The following is a 6,387-nucleotide window of genomic DNA, read 5'->3' as shown; positions in this document are numbered from 1 at the left end:
AGAAACTTGGTCCTGGTAAAACCATAATTTATAAAGTTTTAAGGAAAAAAAAATGTTTTGCTATGTCTGCTAGTTTTTTTTTTCCTATTTAGAGATACTAGAGACAATAAGAAATGGATCTATGTAAAAATGTAAACATCTTAGTCACAATTTGCATTATTCAGTTTCTAAAAATATTGCTTTATAAGTGAAGTTCAACATAACTGCTGAATAAGCGTAATTATATGAACAGTGTAGTAATGTTTTGCTCCAACTTAGGCTGTAGCTTGTTTTTTTCTGGCTGAAAGAAATATTCTTCAATGGCACTGACGAGTTCATCTAATTCTTTCTTTAGCTGTTCATGGTCGCTGTTTCCAGGAGGCACACAGAGTTCAGCATAATATTTGATTTTGGGTTCAGTTCCACTTGTCCTTAGAGTTGCCACTCCTCCATTTGCAAAGGTAAAAGTAATCATTTGGCTGCTTTTACTCATAGGAAGAATAGCTTTTTTGTCAGGTTGGCTGCTATCATACATAACCAGTGGTAAGATCCCTAATTCCAGAAACTTCAAATTTGCCACAAGTTTTTGGGTAATTGTTCTTTCCATCATAATTTCTAAGATTTTCAAATAAGTTTTAGATGATGTTTTGGTCATGGCAAATAAAATATGATGCCTTGGTAATATGATAGCCATATTCAACATAGATGGCTTTTAGTTGCTGAGCCAAAGACATTCTTAGTTGGTAGGAAACTAGACGATTCTGCACTTATAACAGCAGCACTGACACCATCTTGGTTCAGAACAAAAGGACAGTACATATAGCCAATAGCTTCTTCAAATGCAAAAAGAACAGTTTTCCCCTGGTCTATTAGTTGTTTTGCTTGATTTCACATCCACTTAAAGCCCGTTAACATTTCCTCAAAATGAAAACCTTCTTTCAAGGCAATGGCCCTCAGGATCTTTGAAGAAACTGTGCTGGATAACATGTACAGGTCTTTAAGAGCATTTTGATCTTGATTCTTTTCCTTCCAACAGGTAAAGAGCCACCAACCTAAAAGAGCTCCCATCTCATTTCCAGAAAACACTTTCCATTCACCATTTTCTTGCTGTTCTGTTACTGCAAGTCTATCAGCATCTGGATCATTTGCTAAAATAATTTTAGCCTGTGTTTTTTCAGCCAAAGCAAATGATAATGTCAAGACACCTTTACCCTCTTCAGGATTTGAGTATTTCACTGTTGGAAATTCTAGGTCAGGAGCTTTCTGTTCAGGAACAGCATTGGGAAGACCAAAGTCAAATGCCTTGAAAGCAGACTGTACAAAATCATCACCTACTCCATGAACAGAAGTATGGACAAATTTCAATGGGGTTGATTGGTCGATATTTCTGTGAAAACAGTATTTCTTTAGGTCTTCAAAGTAATCATTATTGATTGTTGAGCATGGATCATGAAGAAGTGAGTTGCTATTAATTATACTGTCATCCCATGGTTTAGTCCATGGCTCCAGATATTCTTCAATAGCTTGAGATATTCCTTTATCATGAGGAGAAATGATCTGAGCTCCATTATCCCAATAGACCTTATAACCATTATCCTGCTTTGGGTTATGGGAGGCTGTGACCATGATTCCTGCACAAAGATTCAGATGGGAGACAGCATAGGGCACAAAGGGAGTTGGTGTTATATTAGAAAAGAGATACACAGGAACCCCCTGACTAATAAAAGCTGTTGTGGCTAGCAGTGCAAACCTTTTGCTGCCACCTCCACTGGATGGGCTAGCTGGAGCATCATAGCCAATCACCACACCTCTTTTCTTTAGATCACTGAATGTTTTTTCCAAGTATCTGCATAATCCCCGAGTAGTCTGAATAATAGTTAAGTCATTCATCTGTGCAAATCCAGGTCCCATTGCTGCTCCAAGGCCAAATTCCATTCGGGAACCAAAACATTTTTGTAGTTCTCCTCTATTGTTATTAGCAATTATTTGTTTCATCATTTCTAAAGTTTTAGGATTCTTGTCCCACTGCAGCCACTGGGTGGCTGCCTCTTCCAGAGTACCCACCTGGACTATCCCCCGCTGCCACAAACATCGCCGCCTCAGCTGCAGCAGCCTCTGCTGTTCTGGTCTCCATCCCGTTCAGTAGAGTCCTATAATATCCACATTTTTGAAGGAAGAGTTAAATGAATAATAGGATGAAATAGACAGTAAAACTGTACTACTGGGGGACCTAAACTTTCCCCTTTTAAAACTAGATAAACTTAATTATAAAAATAAACAAGGAAATGGTTAAGGAGGTGAACTTAATTTTATAAAAGTTAGATATGGTAGACCTCTTAAGGAAATTGAATGGGAATGGAAGGGAGTATACCTTTTATGCAGCTGTACAAGGAACTCTTCCCAAAATGGACCACGTTAGGGCATAAGAACCTCACAAACAAATGCAGAAAAGCAGAAATATAAGATGCATCCTTTTCAGATCCTAATACAATAAAAATTATATTAAATAAAGGGCCATATAGAGACATAGATTAAATACTAATTGGAAACTAAGATGTCATGATTTCAATCAAGAAGCTATATCCTCAACTTCCTGGTTTAGTGATATTTAATTTTAAGGCAAACTGTAGATTCTTTTAATGCATTATGCTGTAGGGAAGCAAATATGTGGGGAAATCAGTGATTTCTGAGATTCCTGCACCTATTTCTGTTCTTTTGAGCACTTTTGATATAGTAATGGAAAACATTTAGCAAAAAAAAGCATTTTTCTTCTCCTCTTTAAAATTAGTTCATTCAATTTGAAAATGAGAAAAGCATATTTAAATATGTTTTTCAGCAATTCTCTCATTCCTTCTAAACCTTACATTGTCTATTCATGTATATTTCTTACATTGTTGTTCTTAACTTGTATACAGCATTCCTCAGTATTTTCACTTTGCATGATTCCATTTATCTCAACATATCTTTTTTCATATTTTCACACATTATTCTGAAAAAATATTTCATTGATTTTTGTGTAATTTATATTTGGGTTGATTTGATTGTTACTCTCAAGAAAATGAAAGAAAGACTATGTCTTATGTACTATAGCAAAGATCAAAGTAGTAGAAATAAGAAAAAAACATCATAACATTTATTGAATGAAACTTGTTCTGTTCTAAGAGTTGGGAATACAAACAAAAGGGAAATCCAGAAGCAAGAAGTAAAAAAAAGGGTATATGGGAGAGAAGAGAGAAAAAATTGAGATAAAGTATTTTGAAGGCCTAAATATTGATCAGAAATGGGTAGTCCCACTGAATCTAATTCAATATTCATTAAATCTAAACCCTACTTGTCAAGAACACATTCAATGACATTCTTTACAAATGATCATGCATTGTGGTTGAAGACTTTTAGTGATGGAGTACACGCTATCCCCTAAGCAACCCCTTCTACTTTCAGAAAGCCATAATTGCTATAAAAATTTTCAGGTATAATGAGATCACTGAGTGGCATAGAGAATAGTACATTGCATTCTGGAAGATCTTAGTTTAAATCCTTCTCTTCGACAGTAGATGTGTAACCTTGGCCAAATCACTTAACCTGTTTCTTGCCTTACAAAGACTAAATCACAAATGCAATAGAGAAATATTAGAGTGAAAGGGTAATGCTCTGTTTAAAAAAATAATTCTCATTCATTTGTGGGCATGACTCTATTGAAGAGAGTCAGTAAGTAAGTATTTATTAAACACTTTCTATGTGCCAGGCATTGGGCTAAGTGTTAGAAAAGAGAGAGAGAGATCATGAAAGACCATGGGATAGCCTCCATACCCAAAATGTTAACTAGGTCATCCATGCTATAGTTAAAGAAAGACTATCATTTGTATTTGGCAAATTCTGTCAGGCAAGGTCAAACTGTGCTACGGCTGATTAAAATGACAATACTCCACGGATACAAGGACCTTTATGATGAATCAGAACTGATGTGCCTGATAATTAATCTTCCTGCATTAAATGAAAATAATTCCACAAGTTAAAAAAGGAGAAAGTAAGGACTACAGACAAAAGTATTAAAAGCACACATTTCTGACCTTTTGCACATCATTTAACTCAACTAGAGGAGCAACATTCTACTTTGTACATAGATTGTATTCAAACATTGTTTGAACAGTGTACTAAAGAAGAAAATTAATTTCCTATGTAAGTTGTTTATAAAAATAATGGAAACTGAAGACCAATAAATACTTGAATGAGAAATTAATCAATTACTTGATATAAGATAATGTAGCAGTGTTGAGAGAAGGCCAATGCTGGAGTTAGGAATACTTGGGTTTAAGTCCTTCTTCTGACATATGAGTCATGTTATCATGGGAAAATGACATACACTAAGTGCTATAGGCAGCACTCATATACTATTTTTCTATATTAAGTGTCCTTCACATTAAAGGAATCATAGACCTGGATCCTTTTTCCTAAAGGTTCTTGTGATAGGATTCCCACACCTCTTTACCTTAGTGGGATACTTGGCATCATTTTATTGATCTGGTAGACAAAACTAGATTTCATAGATAACTGATTTTCTCCTAGCTACTACTACGGCAACACAGACATCCATCATAGGCATGAATGTACTGTAACAACATGTTTCAAATGATAGTGTAAGAATATGTAAAAAGTGGTTTTTTGAATGTCATTTAGGAAATGCATAATTAGAATAGGAGATGAGATGGTCACATGAGTGAGGGATAAAAGAGAGACAACTGGTTCTTATACTGGTTTGTATGTGAGAAGGAATAATAGTTACATAGTGTTAGAAATCATGGATGTAGTGTGCTCGGTACTTCCATATTGATAAAAGCAATAACTACATTGATGCAATTGATTTATTTAAATGTAGAAATACATTCACTGGTTATAATTAAGGCAAATTGCTATTCTGGAGGATGAATGATAGTGACTTAGACCTCTTTGGTCAAATGTCAATGTGTGCTACAGGCATGGTTAATAGAAAAGGCAGATTAACATGATCCCATGTACTTCTTCCCTCCCTGGGAAGATTCTCTAAACTTTATGCTGATGAACTTGAGTTCAATTTGTTGACAAACTTTAGAATGCATTATTAAAAAAAAATGGTTCGTGAGCACTTAGGGAAGTTGCAATCACTATGAGCCAGTAGGCATTCATCAAGAGCAAGTCATCCTAGAACGATTTCATTTCCTTTCTTTGTCAAGGTTACTGGATTGATAGATTATTAGAATGCTGTAGAAATAGGAGTTGATTTACAAGCTAAAAGTGAGTCAACAGGTGGACGCTCTAGCCGAAACTGGTAAGGCCTCTCGGGCACCATTAATAGATTCATAGTACACAGAATGAGGACAATTCTGGTTTGACTAAACTCTGGGCCACATTCTCAGAATATCATGAATTCTCCATGAGAGCTACATCTTAGGAAGGGAACAGACAAGATGAAATTCATAGAGAGAAAGACAAAGAAGAGTTAAGGAACTTGAAAGCATACATTATGAGAAATGTCTTAAGTTTGCTCAGAAGTTAGAAGACTTAGGGATAATTATGTAAGTATTCAATTTGTAATTTGGCAGAGATCAGTTTGTCTAACTTGGTGCCTGAAGAGTATAGATCGCATAATGGGTGGGAATAGCAGGCAGACAGATTTCAGCTCAATAGAATGACTAATTCCTTTATAATTAGAACTTTCCAGATATGGAATGAAGTACCTTCATAATGGTATACAGACAGAGACTAGAAGGAGACAAGTGGACAGTTTTATAGGATGGATTTTTCCTTGAGTATTGAATAGACCTCCCTACCCTGATATGTTAACAAATACAAGCTTTACAGCATTGTTTTGATTTTGTTCATTAGCTGAGAGGAGACATAACCCATTGGTATTTTTAATATTTTGATATTTTGAACTAACCATCTCATCATTAGAAAGGCTATTCACAAGTAAACTTACATCACTTTTATAAGCCCATATCTATGGGACTGAAAGGACCCAGAAAGTATTTTAGTTTATTCTTTTTGTTTTACAAATGATGAATCTGAGGACCAGGGAGGTTAAGTGACTTGCTTAAGATCATACAATAAGTATCAGAGGCTAGAACTGAACTCAAGTCCTCTGACTTGAACCAGTCCTCTTTATATATGCATTCACAAGTATAATTATAGTTGGTTAGATATAAGTTGTGAGAGTTAGACAAACTGAGAAACTGGCTAGTTAGTGTCTGAAGAGGACAGGTAGGATGTAGAGAAACATATGTCAAGTATTGAACTTAATGGGGAGAAGGGAAAGAGACTCTGACATGGCAGCATCTGGTGGTTACTAAGTGTTGGAAAAGAAGGATGGGCTGAAGGTTCAGACAATGTGGAAGGAGAAATATGCCAGTTCCACTTCCTAGTTCTGTAACA

General features: G+C 35.5%; 1 pseudogene; it reads right to left on the bottom strand.

Moving 5' to 3' along the window:
- Positions 1-220: 220 nt before the first annotated feature.
- LOC123249977 lies at positions 221-2,113 on the bottom strand (annotated as a pseudogene).
- Positions 2,114-6,387: the final 4,274 nt, after the last annotated feature.

The sequence above is a fragment of the Gracilinanus agilis genome, chromosome 5, assembly GCF_016433145.1.
Source record: "Gracilinanus agilis isolate LMUSP501 chromosome 5, AgileGrace, whole genome shotgun sequence".
Lineage (NCBI taxonomy): Eukaryota > Metazoa > Chordata > Mammalia > Didelphimorphia > Didelphidae > Gracilinanus > Gracilinanus agilis.
Note: the sequence above shows the minus strand (reverse complement) of the source record. Positions and strands in the feature narration are given on the sequence as shown.